General features: G+C 39.2%; 1 protein-coding gene across 1 annotated transcript in view; it reads left to right on the top strand.

The window, feature by feature from the left end:
• The window catches only part of dlgap4b (discs, large homolog-associated protein 4b), a 177,580-nt gene that overhangs the window by 133,172 nt on the left and 30,455 nt on the right, over positions 1-13,953 (top strand). The gene's annotated exons all lie outside the window — the stretch shown is intronic.

Below are 13,953 nucleotides of genomic sequence, written 5' to 3'. Positions count from 1 at the left end.
CAAATCTGGAGGTGTTACAATGGAAACATTAACTCTTGACCTCTTAACTCTGAACTCCTACAGGGGCTATGACACCAATAGAGTAAATTCACAGACTCCGCCCCCAGCACGGCTCCAATCGAAGCTGAAGTGAAGCCGTTTCAGAACATTTTGCTCTACATATTTGAGTTGTTTGCCATGCTTGGTAAGTCATTTTTTCAAAGATTGTTTCAATTATTATTATGAGCTTTTACTTCTGTGGCTCTTTGGAGTTGAGACAAAGCTGTGTGAAAGGCATTAGCCATGTTGCTCGCTGATAGCATAATATTCTGCTTTAGCTAGCTGAAAGGTATTGTCTGCGGGCAAATACCACAGCCTTGAAAAAAAGCTTGCATGTGAATTTTCAGTCAAACGTTTGGTCAAATACACCTAAAACAATGTGTAGAATGTGAAATGTTGGTATAATGGTGCTACTTGAAGCCTGAAAACGATCGCCAATAAAAATAAAATAAAAAACGAGCAAACAGCAGTAGCAGACGTCCTGACTGGATTCTACGTTAGCATAGATCCCTCCAGAGTTTTGTGCACACGGTTTAGGTAAAAATGAAAAAGGTTGAGGTTTTACATTTAGTTCAGTATTACCTGTTGCCTGTGTCCTTGTCTTTTGGGAAAATACTTTACACAAGTAGTGGCTCAAAGAGGATTCCTTTTTTTTTTTACTGTGCTGCAATTGTTTACTGGATTATTTGTGCCATTAATTAGTGTCAACTAATTTTTATTCAATCTCCGCACAGGATATGCTTGTGAAGATGGAATATGGGGGAGAGCAGAAGTGCGTTGAAGTTCCACAAAGGGATGAATGAAGGACATGCATATTGTATTGAAGAAATAAGTGATGAGAATGCTGTTATTTGCATTTACCATGTCAGACCTTTTGATAAACAAAATTCTAATGAAAGTGAGAACATGTATACTGTTACATCTTTCAGAAAATGTTTTGAAATTGTGGTGCACAGTTCAGAATAAATGTTTTTCAAAAACCATTGCATCTTTTTAGTAAATGTTTATTTCCAAAAGAAATTTCTAGAAGTTCAGAACAGTAAAATTCCCGCTTTTTAGAATGAATTAGAAGATAACTCTTACGTAGTTAAACTAAAATACTCTTTGAGAGTTAATATATAAACTCTTAACACCAAGTGTTAAATTATCAACTCCAGACAGATTTGGTGTTTAACACTAAATCAGAGTTAACGTACCAACTCTCCAAAAAGAGTTAAATTAACACTTTCTGGTGTGGACCCATATAGACACTTTAATAGTGTTGAAATCAAATCCGACAGTGTTAATTTGGACATGCTGGATGTTGTCCCAAAAGATCGTCAGGGAATCATCCACAAGTCCAACATATGATAACCATTGATCCTTATCCGGTCGTTAAGTGATGACGTGACGAATCCTACTTCCGGGCCTAAAGTAGTCTGCGTTTAATATGCACAGCAAATCCAGCATGTCCAAATTAACACTGTCGGATTTGATTTCAACACTATTAAAGTGTCTATATGGGTCCACACCAGAGAGTGTTAATTTAACTCTTTTTGGAGAGTTGGTACGTTAACTCTGATTTAGTGTTAAACACCAAATCTGTCTGGAGTTGATAATTTAACACTTGGTGTTAAGAGTTTATATATTAACTCTCAAAGAGTATTTTAGTTTAACTACGTAAGAGTTATCTTCTAATTCATTCTAAAAAGCGGGAATTTTACTGTTCTGAACTTCTAGAAATTTCTTTTGGAAATAAACATTTACTAAAATGATGCAATGGTTTTTGAAAAACATTTATTCTGAACTGTGCACCACAATTTCAAAACATTTTCTGAAAGATGTAACAGTATACATGTTCTCACTTTCATTAGAATTTTGTTTATCAAAAGGTCTGACATGGTAAATGCAAATAACAGCATCTCATCACTTATTTCTTCAATACAATATGCATGTCCTTCATTCATCCCTTTGTGGAACTTCAACACACTTCTGCTCTCCCCCATATTCCATCTTCACAAGCATATCCTGTGCAGAGATTGAATAAAAATTAGTTGACACTAATTAACGGCACAAATAATCCAGTAAACAATTGCAGCACAGTAAAAAAAAAAAAAAAAAAAAAAAAAAGGGAATCCTCTTTGAGCCATTACTTGTGTAAAGTATTTTCCCAAAAGACAAAGACACAGGCAACAGGTAATACTGAACTAAATGTAAAACCTCAACCTTTTTAATTTTTACCTAAACCGTGTGCACAAAACTCTGGAGGGATCTATGCTAACGTAGAATCCAGTCAGGACGTCAGCTACTACTGTTAGCTCGTGTTTTGTTTTTGTTTTTGTTTTTTTTTTATAGCCGATCGTTTTCAGGCTTCAAGTAGCACCATTATACCAACATTTCACATTCTAGACATTGTTTTAGGTGTATTTGACCAAAAGTTTGACTGAAAATTCACATGCAAGCTTTTTTCAAGGCTGTGGTATTTGCCCGCAAACAATACCTTTCAGCTAGCTAAAACAGAATATTATGCTATCAGCGAGCAACATGGCTAATGCCTTTCACACAGCTTTGTCTCAACTCCAAAGAGCCACAGAAGTAAAAGCTCATAATAATAATTGAAACAATCTTTGAAAAAATGACTTACCAAGCATGGCAAACAACTCAAATATGTAGAGCAAAATGTTCTGAAACGGCTTCACTTCAGCTTCGATTGGAGCCGTGCTGGGGGCGGAGTCTGTGAATTTACTCTATCCGGTTGTTCAGTCTGACGTCACTAGCCGTGTCTGGGTCTAAACTCCGCTGCAGGTCCATATATCAAACGATCACTATGGCATTACTGTGAGTTGAAAAACTGTCTAAAGTCTTTCATCTTTAATAAAATGATCAGCGTTCTGCTCTACCAGGTGTAACAATTGAGTTTAACATCCAGGCATCCATGAAAACGGAATTTATGACATTTAACGGAGTTAGAAGTTAGCAGGGAGTTAGCTCGCTAGCTTCTATCTAAATACAATATAGCATGTCCTGACTGTGGGGTTTTGGAAACAAATTAAAACGTACAGCTCTGCTATCACTTCCAGCATAAATGAAGACAGAAAACTAAACAGCAGTGACGTTTGTAGGGTTACTGAAGTTGGGCTAGCTGGTATATAATGATGTGCTACGTGACCGCTAGCGACACAGCTATGTTAGCATAATATAAACAAGCTAACTTTTTTTCCACTCGATAAAAGTTAATGTGAGTGTTCTCGGTGGTCAGGAACAAATGTAATCGCATGGCAGGATGCTGTAAAAGGACCAAACTTCAGCCAGGAGAACAACTGAGATAATCCATCCACAATACGAGGTTAGTCATTCATATACTGCTGCATGGGCTGGGCTGTAGTTACATCGTAAGGTTTTAAAAACTGAGCTTAAATAAATGATTAGCGGTAATAAAAGCCGAGGGAGGTCAACAGTGATCACTGACTGTTTTAGGAGCTTTTTGAGATCAAATAGAAGAAAATACATAACATTAAACATGTTAACAACACAAAAGCCATATTAAACGCAGACTACTTTAGACCCGGAAGTAGGATTCGTCGCGTCATCACTGAACAACCGGATTGGTGTCATAGCCCCTGTAGGAGTTCAGAGTTAAGAGGTCAAGAGTTAATGTTTCCATTGTAACACCTCCAGATTTGACATAGAAACACTCCTTTTTAACACTCGATTTTAACTACTATCATTTTACACCTCAGAGTTACATTAAAAGAATGTGACTCTGCTTAGAGTAAAATTAACTCTACTTTTGCAAGAAGACTATTAACACCAAAACATTTAACACTTTTGAATTTGCTGTGTGGCTTTTGTGTTGTTAACATGTTTAATGATTTGTATTTTCTTCTATTTAATCTCAAGAAGCTCCTAAAACAGTCAGTGATCACTGATCTGAGTAACACTCTGGGCAACTTTGGGCTGACTCAGCATGTAACAGAGGCCACACATAATAGAGGACACACTCTTGACCTACTGATCTCCAAGGGCCTGAGCATTTCAAACATTACTGTGTCTGATGTGGGCGTGTCTGATCATTACTGTGTTTTCTTTGAAAGTAAAATCTCAGCCCACACAAATATATCAACAGCAGTGATCACAAAACGGTGTATAACTGAAGACAGTAGTGAGATATTTAACCAGGTCTTCCCATTAACACCTGACCTGTCCAGAGGTTCAGTCAATGAGCTCGTCAATAGCTTCAATTTAAAAATGTTAAATGTAATGGATATAATTGCTCCCATTAAGGTGAAGGTTATCTCTGGAAGGAAAAAGTCTCCATGGAGAAACTTCACACTAGTGAAAAATGAAAAAAAGAGAGTGTAGGAAAGCTGAGCGCAGATGGAGAAAAACAAACCTCCAGGTTCACTATGACATCTATAAAGAGAAACTTCACAATTATAATTTACAACTGAGGAGTGCAAGGAGGTCCTACTTCTCTGACATCATCACTAAAAACAGTCATAATGCTCGGGTCTTATTTTCCACAGTTGACAGGCTAACAAACCCTCCTGTGCCAGTGGCAGCTGAACTTCATTCAACCATGGCCTGCAATGACTTTGCCAAATTCTTCACTGAAAAAATCCAAAAAATTAGACAAGCAATTGGTACATCAACAGCAGATCCAGGATATGTACTGTGTCCACCAAAAAACTGTTTAAACACCATGAAACAGTTTCAACCTATTAACAGCAAAGACCTGGAGGACATCTTAGGTCTACTGAACTCCTCCTCCTGCTGTTTAGATGTCCTGCCAACAAGTTTTTTCAAAAAGGTCTCAAAGACTTTGGAGTCAGACCTGTTACAGATCGTCAACTTTTCTTTAATGTCAGGTGTGTTTCCAGAACCACTAAAAACTGCTGTAATAAAACCTATACTGAAAAAGGACAATCTTGACAAGACACAAATGAACAACTACAGGCCGATCTCAAATCTCCCATTTTTAAGTAAGATCATTGAAAAAGCAGTTTCTCAACAGCTCAGTTACTTCTTAAAACAGAATAACTGTTATGATGCCTTCCAGTCAGGTTTTAGACAGAACCACAGCACTGAATCCGCTCTGACCAAAGTGTTCAATGACATATGTCTAAATACAGACAGTGGAAAAATGTCAGTCTTAGTTTTACTGGATCTCAGTGCAGCATTTGATACAGTTGACCACAACATATTACTCAAACGACTGGAGAACTGGGCAGGTCTTTCAGGAACTGTACTAAACTGGTTCAAAACATACTTAGAAAACAGGAAATACTTTGTATCAATAGGTAACTTCACATCTGAGCAGACAAGTATCACATGTGGAGTTCCCCAAGGTTCCATCTTGGGACCCCCTCTGTTTAACATTTACATGCTCCCACTGGCACAGATTATAAAGAACAACAAAATAAACTATCATAGCTATGCAGATGACACACAAATATATATCACAATGTCACCAGGAGACCGAGGCCCTATACAGGCTCTTGGTAAATGCATTGAGGAAATTAATGACTGGTTGTGCCAAAAATTTCTCCAGCTAAACAAAAACAAAACTGAGGTAATAGTCTTTGGTGCCAAAGAAAAACGATTACAGGTCACCAGAGAACTTCAATCTATACATCTAAAAACCACAGACCAGGCGAGAAATTTGGGTGTAGTGATGGATGCAGACCTAAACTTAGAAAAACACATTAAGACAATAACAAAATCAGCTTACTATCACCTCAAAAATATTTCGAGGATAAAAGATCTGATGTCTCAACAGGACCTGGAAAAACTAGTCCACGCATTCATCTTTAGTAGGCTTGATTACTGTAACAGCATCTTTACAGGTCTACGTAAAAAATCAGTCAGACAACTACAGCTCATTCAGAACTCTGCTGCTCGAGTCCTCACTAAGACCAAAAAAGTGGACCACATCAGTCCAGCTCTGAGGTCTTTACACTGGCTGCCTGTCCGTCAGAGAATAGACTTTAAAGTTCTGATGCTGGCCTATAAAGCTCTGAATGGTTTAGGACCAAAATACATCAGTGACCTCCTGACCCAGTATGAACCTTCCAGATCCCTCAGGTCATCTGGATCCGGTCTTTTATCAGTTCCCAGAGTCAGAACCAGACACGGAGAAGCTGCATTCAGCTTTTATGCTCCTTATATCTGGAACAAACTCCCAGAAAGCCTCAGATCAGCTGAAACACATAGTTTATTTAAATCCAGGTTGAAGACTCACCTGTTCTCAGCTGCATTTGAATAAAGCACCAAATCCACACTTTTAAGCTTAAACTTCAAAACTTACATTTTAACTACTGATTTTATCTATTGTTCTGATTTTATCTGTTTTGATTTTACATACTGGTTTGTTTGTTTGTTTGTTTGTTTGTTTGTTTGTTTGTTTGTTTGTTTGTTTGTTAGTTAGTTAGTTAGTTAGTTTGCTTGTTTTAATCAATTTTAAATCATGCTTTTTATTTGTTTTTGTTTCTAATGTCTCTGTAAAGCACTTTGAACCACCTTGTTGTTGAATTGTGCTATACAAATAAACTTGCCTTGCCTTGCCTTGCCTTGTTGACCTCCCTCGGGTTTTATTACCGCTAATCATTTATTTAAGCTCAGTTTTTAAAACCTTAGGATGTAACTACAGCCCAGCCCATGCAGCAGTATATGAATGACTAACCTCGTATTGTGGATGGATTATCTCAGTTGTTCTCCTGGCTGAAGTTTGGTCCTTTTACAGCATCCTGCCATGCAATTACATTTGTTCCTGACCACCGAGAAAACTCACAGTAACTTTTATTGAGTGGAAAAAAAGTTTGTTTGTTTATATTATGCTAACATAGCTGTGTCGCTAGCGGTCACGTAGCACATCATTATATACCAGCTAGCCAAACTTCAGTAACCTTACAAACGTCACTGCTGTTTAGTTTTCTGTCTTCGTTTATGTTGGAAGTGATAACAGAGCTGTACGTTTTAATTTGTTTCCAAAACCCCGCAGTCAGGACATGCTATATTGTATTTAGATAGAAGCTAGCGAGCTAACTTCCTACTAACTTCTAACTCCGTTAAATGTCATAAATTTCGTTTTCATGGATGCCTGGATGTTAAACTCAATTGTTACACCTGGTAGAGCAGAACGCTGATCATTTTATTAAAGATGAAAGACTTTAGACAGTTTTTCGACTCTCAGTAATGCCATAGTGATCGTTTGATATATGGACCTGCAGCGGAGTTTAGGCCCAGACACGGCTAGTGACGTCAGACTTAATGACCGGATAACCGTCGTTGCAACATCTGCACCTGCCACGAAGCTGTAGTGCACAGTTTTTCTGCTGATGTTGATGACAGAGGTGGTTTGGAAGGCTACAGTTATAGAGTCAGCAGAGCGCTGGTGACTTTCATGCACTAAGCGCCTCAACAGCCGGCAACCCCGCTCTGTAACTTTATGTAGCCTGACACTTTGTGGCTATGACTAAGCACTTCCATGTTGCACTAATACCACTCACAGCTGATTGTGGAACATCCAGGAGGGGAGAAATTTCATGAACTGATTTCTTGTAACCGTGACACCTTTCACAGGACCACACTTAGATTCACTGAGGTCTTTAGAACAACTCATTCTCTCACGAATGTTTGTAAAGGCATATTGCATGTCGATGGGGCTGAAAACACCTGAATTCAAAGATTAAGAGGCATGGCCCAGAACAGAACTCAATAGTTTTGAGGACATGGAAAGTTCCATCACTGCCATCAGAAGTAGTGAAGTGGTGCCACTGTCTTCCACTGACTTCCTTTCTGGCTCACAGTCTTTAGAGAAGGGCTAAAATGAGTGGGTCATCTATCACAACAGAGGGGAGAGTGGTAAATTTATAGCTGTGAAAATAGGCCAGAGCACAGCACTGATGGAATAGATAGACTGTAATTAGGACAAGGTTAGCCTGCTTTGCTCACACACACACACCAATGCACATCCATGTACACTATTTATTATTAATAATATAACTCACACATGCATCCAGGTATGCATACGTGTGTGTGTTCGCTCACACACACATACACGAAATATTCAATTACTTTTCACCTGAACTTGCAAAACCCTTACAACATAAAACAAAGGTATGGAAATTCTAAGATCTCAGCCAGCCGTAGGCAATTATTATCTCTCACACGCATATGTCTCACATATTCACACTTATTTACACCTTCACACCTTTCTGGAATAAACACATGCATCAGACGTTACGCTGCCACACATCTCCACCTCCAGTACCATCTGATTACCGTTCCTCAAAGAAAAAAAGAAGAAGTATCTTCTTTGCTTTATCTAGGCACTCACTGAACTCATTGAAAAACTGACCTCATTGAACTCTTTTGCTCCCTTGGCAGCCATTTTTCTCCTTTTTTCTTTCTCTCTTTCTTTCTTTTCCTCCCTCTTACTGATTTCTGTTCTTTTGTTTTACTGGATTTTTACCTTCTCCCCAGTGCGCAGTTTACAACACATTGACTGATTTTCACACCTTCTCCTTCCTTTTAGATTGCTTTCATTTTCACTGCTGTCAAATCCCACACCTTTCTCCCTACAGATTTTCCCTCACTTCCTTCTGTCCCTTCCTCCTCACCAGCAGTCTGTAAGCATTCATCTGTCTTGTTACATGTCTCACACACACACACACACACACACACACACACACACACACACACACACGCACACACACACAAAGCTGCCCCCTGTCTTTCAGGGCAGTGCTGTAAGCCTATGGAGCAGATGGGCTCAGGGCTGACTGACTGAGCTGTGCTCTGACAAACTGCCTCTCTGGATATTGTTGCTCAGATGAGGGGATGATTTCCTTTCCACAGTGGCTCATCGAAAATTGTCCACCCACAGACTTGCCAATCTAAAAACTGGCAACTAGTCTAAAAATTTGAATACTTGTGCTACAGCTAAAACTTTTTTAATACAGAGTTTAGCAACGGTCTTAATATTTCCTCGATTCTTGGGTTTGCTAATTAATATACTGGGAATAGGAATTCTCGCTATGTATTAAATCAGGGCCCACATTTAAATTTGGAACTAGTTTTGTGCCAAGAACTATGCAAATTGAGTAATATTAATTATAATAGGAATTACTGAAATTTGTATTTAGGGTTTTTTCACTGTCAGTGCACAGGCTTGTGCTTTTATATATTTTTATATTTGTATATGAAAAATACATTAATGTCCTAGACATTATACATTTACTTGCATTTTTCTGTTTTGTAGTGCTATTTTACTCTTACCCACACATTCCACGTGTAATCCGTATTATATTTCTTAGTTTACTAGTTTATGTCTTATTTTCTACATACTGAGAAAGTATAATTGTCATGGTCCTGCGACCATGACTCAGTGACTTTATGTTTATGTTCTTTATTGTTATTACTTTCATTATTATTCATGGCTGTTTTGGGATGGTTTGTGTTTGGGATTTTAGACACTGGGTTCTGGGTTTGTGCTCCCTCTGTTGGTCCCTGGTGTTAGTGTTCCCCTGTCTCGTCAGGTTAATCAGGTCCAGCTGTTTCCCCCACCTGTGTGTGATTTCCCAGTGTCTCTTCGTGTACTTATAGTGTGTGATTTCCTCTGCTCCTCGTCGCGTCGTCTGTGTTCATACCTGGTGTAATCCCCTGTGTGCTCTCCCTGCTGTTCTCCCTTCATGCTCAGGTTTGCTATTTCTTTGTGTAGTTTCTCCCAGTTAGTTCATCCTTAGTTCTGTTTTACCATCCCCACTTTATATAGGATATTATCAATAAATCACCCTCACACCTGAATAAGTGCTGCGTTTTGAGTCCTCCTTTCCATTCTCCACACGGCCGCTGCCCCGGACCGTGACAATAATTGTCTTAAAGATAAAATCTTGAACTCAAGCATAAAAACTATTGTCATTGTTTCAGATGTCTTGGTTGTTGTTTTCATCTTCATTTAAATCATCATTTGAAGTCTAAACAATTTGAATTTAAAACCCACGATTCCATGAATGAAAAGCACAAAATATAACTCGACCGGCATATTGGCCAATTTTTAGCTATTTGCCAATGAATCTGTATCAGGATCATTAAGAGATGACGAATAAAAATTAAGAAAGTAAAGGAGAGACAGGAGAAGCACACTCTGACCCCATTATGAGTGTTGATGTTGTTTAGTTTGTCCTCCAAGTAGTGAAGCAGAGGCAGTGAAGGTGCATGACTTTAAATGGCAGGGGTCAACCACAGTGCAGAAGAGAGGTGAAGAAGACAGCCAGGGTACAGGGGTTAAAAATCAGTGTGAGTGGTTATTTGTTGACAGAAGGATGGCAATGGCAGTGACGACTTTATTTATATATCAGATTTTGTTATACTTAAACTACTTATACTTAAACCCACCTCTTAATACAGAAGATAAAAACATAAACACATAAGTAGGTTTACAGTGTATTAAGGATAGCCGCAAGAGTGAAAGGGACGGTTTAGTGAGACCTGCTGTGATGTTTGGTACAGAGACACTGCTGCTGACAAAAAGACTGGTGGCCAAGCTGGAGGTGGAAGAGCTGAAGATATTAAGATTTTCATTGGGAGTGACCAAGATGGACAAGATTAGAAATGAGTGTATCAGAGGGACAGTTCAGTTGGAGCAATTTGGAGACAGACAGGCAAGGTTGAGATAGTTCCAACCTGGGAAAAGGACGGATAGTGGATATATCAAAGAAAGCATGTTGAAGATGGAACAGGAGGACATGCAGAGGGTTGGTGTCAGAGAGGATGCTAGGAATAGGGCAGGTTGGAGGCAGATGATCCGCTGTGGCGACACCTAAAGAAGAAGCAGAAAAAGAAGTTAACACTTCCTGAATCAGAAGAATCCAAGCTGAAGTACAGTAGGTTCCTGAAATTATCCAACCAGTCCTTCATCTGTCTATCCATCCATTCTCTTACACTTATCCGATTCAGGGTTATTGGGGGACTGGAGCCTATCCTAGCTACCACAGGGTGAGAGCTGGGGTACACCCTAAGCAGGTCTGCCATAGTGTTTAATTGTGAATTTATCTTTATTTGAAATCCACACACATTGTCCGGAATCACACTGACACATTAAAAATCTGCAACAGATAAATTATTCTGTTAGCTCTGACTTGAACAAGTGAATTGTCAGGATAAATACTTCCACATGCTGTATAAAAACATCAAAAAATAATGGAACTCGGCAGAAACACCAGTACAGCTTGTGTTGAGTGTGTCGCCCTCTTCTGGTTGACACTGTGAATTGCCTGTAGCCCTGACATTGTGATGGCTGAGAAACTGAGTAAGGTCATGAATTGGACACAATGCCAAACACTCCTTCTCCCATTGGAAGAGCAGATGGCAGCTCCCCAGTGCACAAGGCAGGGAGATGCCACCACCAGACGCTCAAGGGTGTAGAAGCACACACGAGCACAAGCGCATTAACATTCTTGGTATTCATGCATTTGTGTGCGCACCAGTAGTATACACTCGGAGCACACAAATACCAAGAACGCACACACGCGGACTCGTGTCTAGGACCCAGCTAACAGAGGCTTGACCTAAATTCCTTAATTTCCAATGTCTGAGGGTTGAATTGTCTCTTCGCCTTTCTGTCACGCAGTGAAGTAAAGTTGTGGCAGGTTTGCATCATAAGCACTCACATCACTGGTTATATGTCACATATATACATTATCTGCCAAGCTTTATTTTGTTTAATGACAGTCATAGTAACATGCAGTGTCTACCAGTCCCATTGAGTCATGATGGTGAACTCAAGGCACCACGTTACCCAACGTTTCCATGTAAATCTAACTATAATATCTACTTTTCCACTGTAGCACAGAATGAACTATAGCTTGAACTTGAATGATTAATGTCATTATAAAGTATAAGCCTCTGTGACATGCACTGGTAAGCATCCCTATTTAAACCAAGCCTTCTAATAATAAACACTTCATTAGCACTTTTGTTAAATACGGATGCACTGCAATGATCGTCTGCTCAAAACATACAGGAAATGTCAATTAGCAGACAAATTTGCTGTGTGTATTTCACCGCATATCCTCGATTAGAGTGCTTGAGATCCTGGGCATTTAGGCACACAGATTTGTCACGTTGCCTCCAATACATAATAATAATGCGGCTATCAGTGTCAGTTTGAGCCATATTGGTTGACACACTGAGGAGGGTATGCTAAGCTTAGCTGAGTGGCATGTCACGGCAGGATATGAGTTGGCTAATGTGGTGTAAAAGGATTTAGAGGATTTGACCCTATCAGCGGAGATGGCACTCAGAAAGGCTCTGTTAATGACACTAAATGAGTCTGTGCCTGGAGCATGCTAATAATGGTGGAAATAAAACCAGTTCATAATTTATATGGAGATTTTTTTTGTTGCAATTTCTTTTTGGCAAATAGTTAATTGCAAAAAGTGTGTCAACGTGGTGCATACTTTTAAAGGTGAAGTAACACCAAATGTTTCGGTGCCTTCTCTGAAACAATGAATTGTAATCAACTCAAATTGCCCTTCAAATGAGGTGTAATTTTTAGGTGAGCTGCTTTGTCATCACTTATTGCCTGTCTCACACTGCACTGTGCCATTATCTGATTTTTATGCATGTTTGTAGCTCTCCTAAGGTGATAATAGAGATTTATAGCAAATATCTCCTCGCCATTTCTCCAAAGAAACTGTCTGATTGATAGAAACTATGACAGAGAAGAAGAAATGTCTGTTTCTGGTCTGGTGGTTGATTTCCAATTTGACTTTCAAATTTTATGAATAGGGAAGTGGTATAAAAAGCCATTAACTGCTAGGCTGACAATTCACATTAGCTTTCTCAATATGGAAACTGTGAATGATGAAAATTAAAGAGCAATGTTATTTTGACGATTGTTTTTTATGGAATGTGAGTACCTGACTAAAATTCAAATGAGGGAGTGATGGTTTTTATCTGGCCCGAACCCAAAACCTCCGTAGCAAACAGCAGTCTGCGTTTGTGCAGAGCGACTGTAAGTTAATACATTTTCAGGGAACTGTTGTTGTCCTGCAGAGCTGACTTTGTCTGAAAGTAATTAAGATTAAATGTACTGTGCTGAATATAAGATTAAGTTTTAACAGTATTATTAGTTTTCCTTGCATCTGCTTCGGAGGTAGTCTCTAACATTAAGACATCCATATTTTATCCCAGTTTACCTCCAGTTTACAGCGTGATATCATAATATACTAACAGTATTTATTGAAAATGGCAATTAATTCAGTAGAAATGTACGTGTTTATTAGCTGTCTGCCAAAATGTACAAAGAATTATTCCAGTTATTAATTCACTCGACTGCACCAGCAGAGATAAGGAAGCAGCATGCTTTAAAAAGCTGAAATGTAATGTATTTACAGATGCTCGGTGGGCTTGTTTACTATTCTTTTGGCTTAAAAAGTTAGCAGAAATTGAGTAATAATAATTACACTATTCAGCTATTAATAACTACATATCCACACAGGATAACAAGCCTAATACCTGTCACTATCACCTTTGCATGATATCCCTCCATTATAATCGTTCATGGTCCATGACGAGAAGCGCCATTCTTGCTGCCCTGCCGGGCAGGGCATTGGCACAGCTTGACTAGGAGGACAAGAAGTTGTAGCTGCCAACTCCTGCCGCACGCCGCCCACTGGTCAAATCCTCTTTTACTGGTTTCACTATGACACTCTGCCCGCCATCCTTGGCTCACCATGCAAAGCTAGGACAGGAGCTTCATCACTCATGCCAGGGATACCCACTGGAGGTGGGAAGTGGAGAGAGAAGTGACAGTGGAGGAGGAGAGGGAAAGAGAAACAGATGGAATAAGAGAGAATGATACAAGCTGAAAGAAAGGGCTTTTACAGAGATTTGGCCATTGTGTATCACAACTTACCTGGAGGAGATACA

This window comes from Rhamphochromis sp. 'chilingali' (genome assembly GCF_963969265.1).
Source record: "Rhamphochromis sp. 'chilingali' genome assembly, chromosome: 9".
NCBI classification, from domain to species: domain Eukaryota; kingdom Metazoa; phylum Chordata; class Actinopteri; order Cichliformes; family Cichlidae; genus Rhamphochromis; species Rhamphochromis sp. 'chilingali'.
Note: the sequence above shows the minus strand (reverse complement) of the source record. Positions and strands in the feature narration are given on the sequence as shown.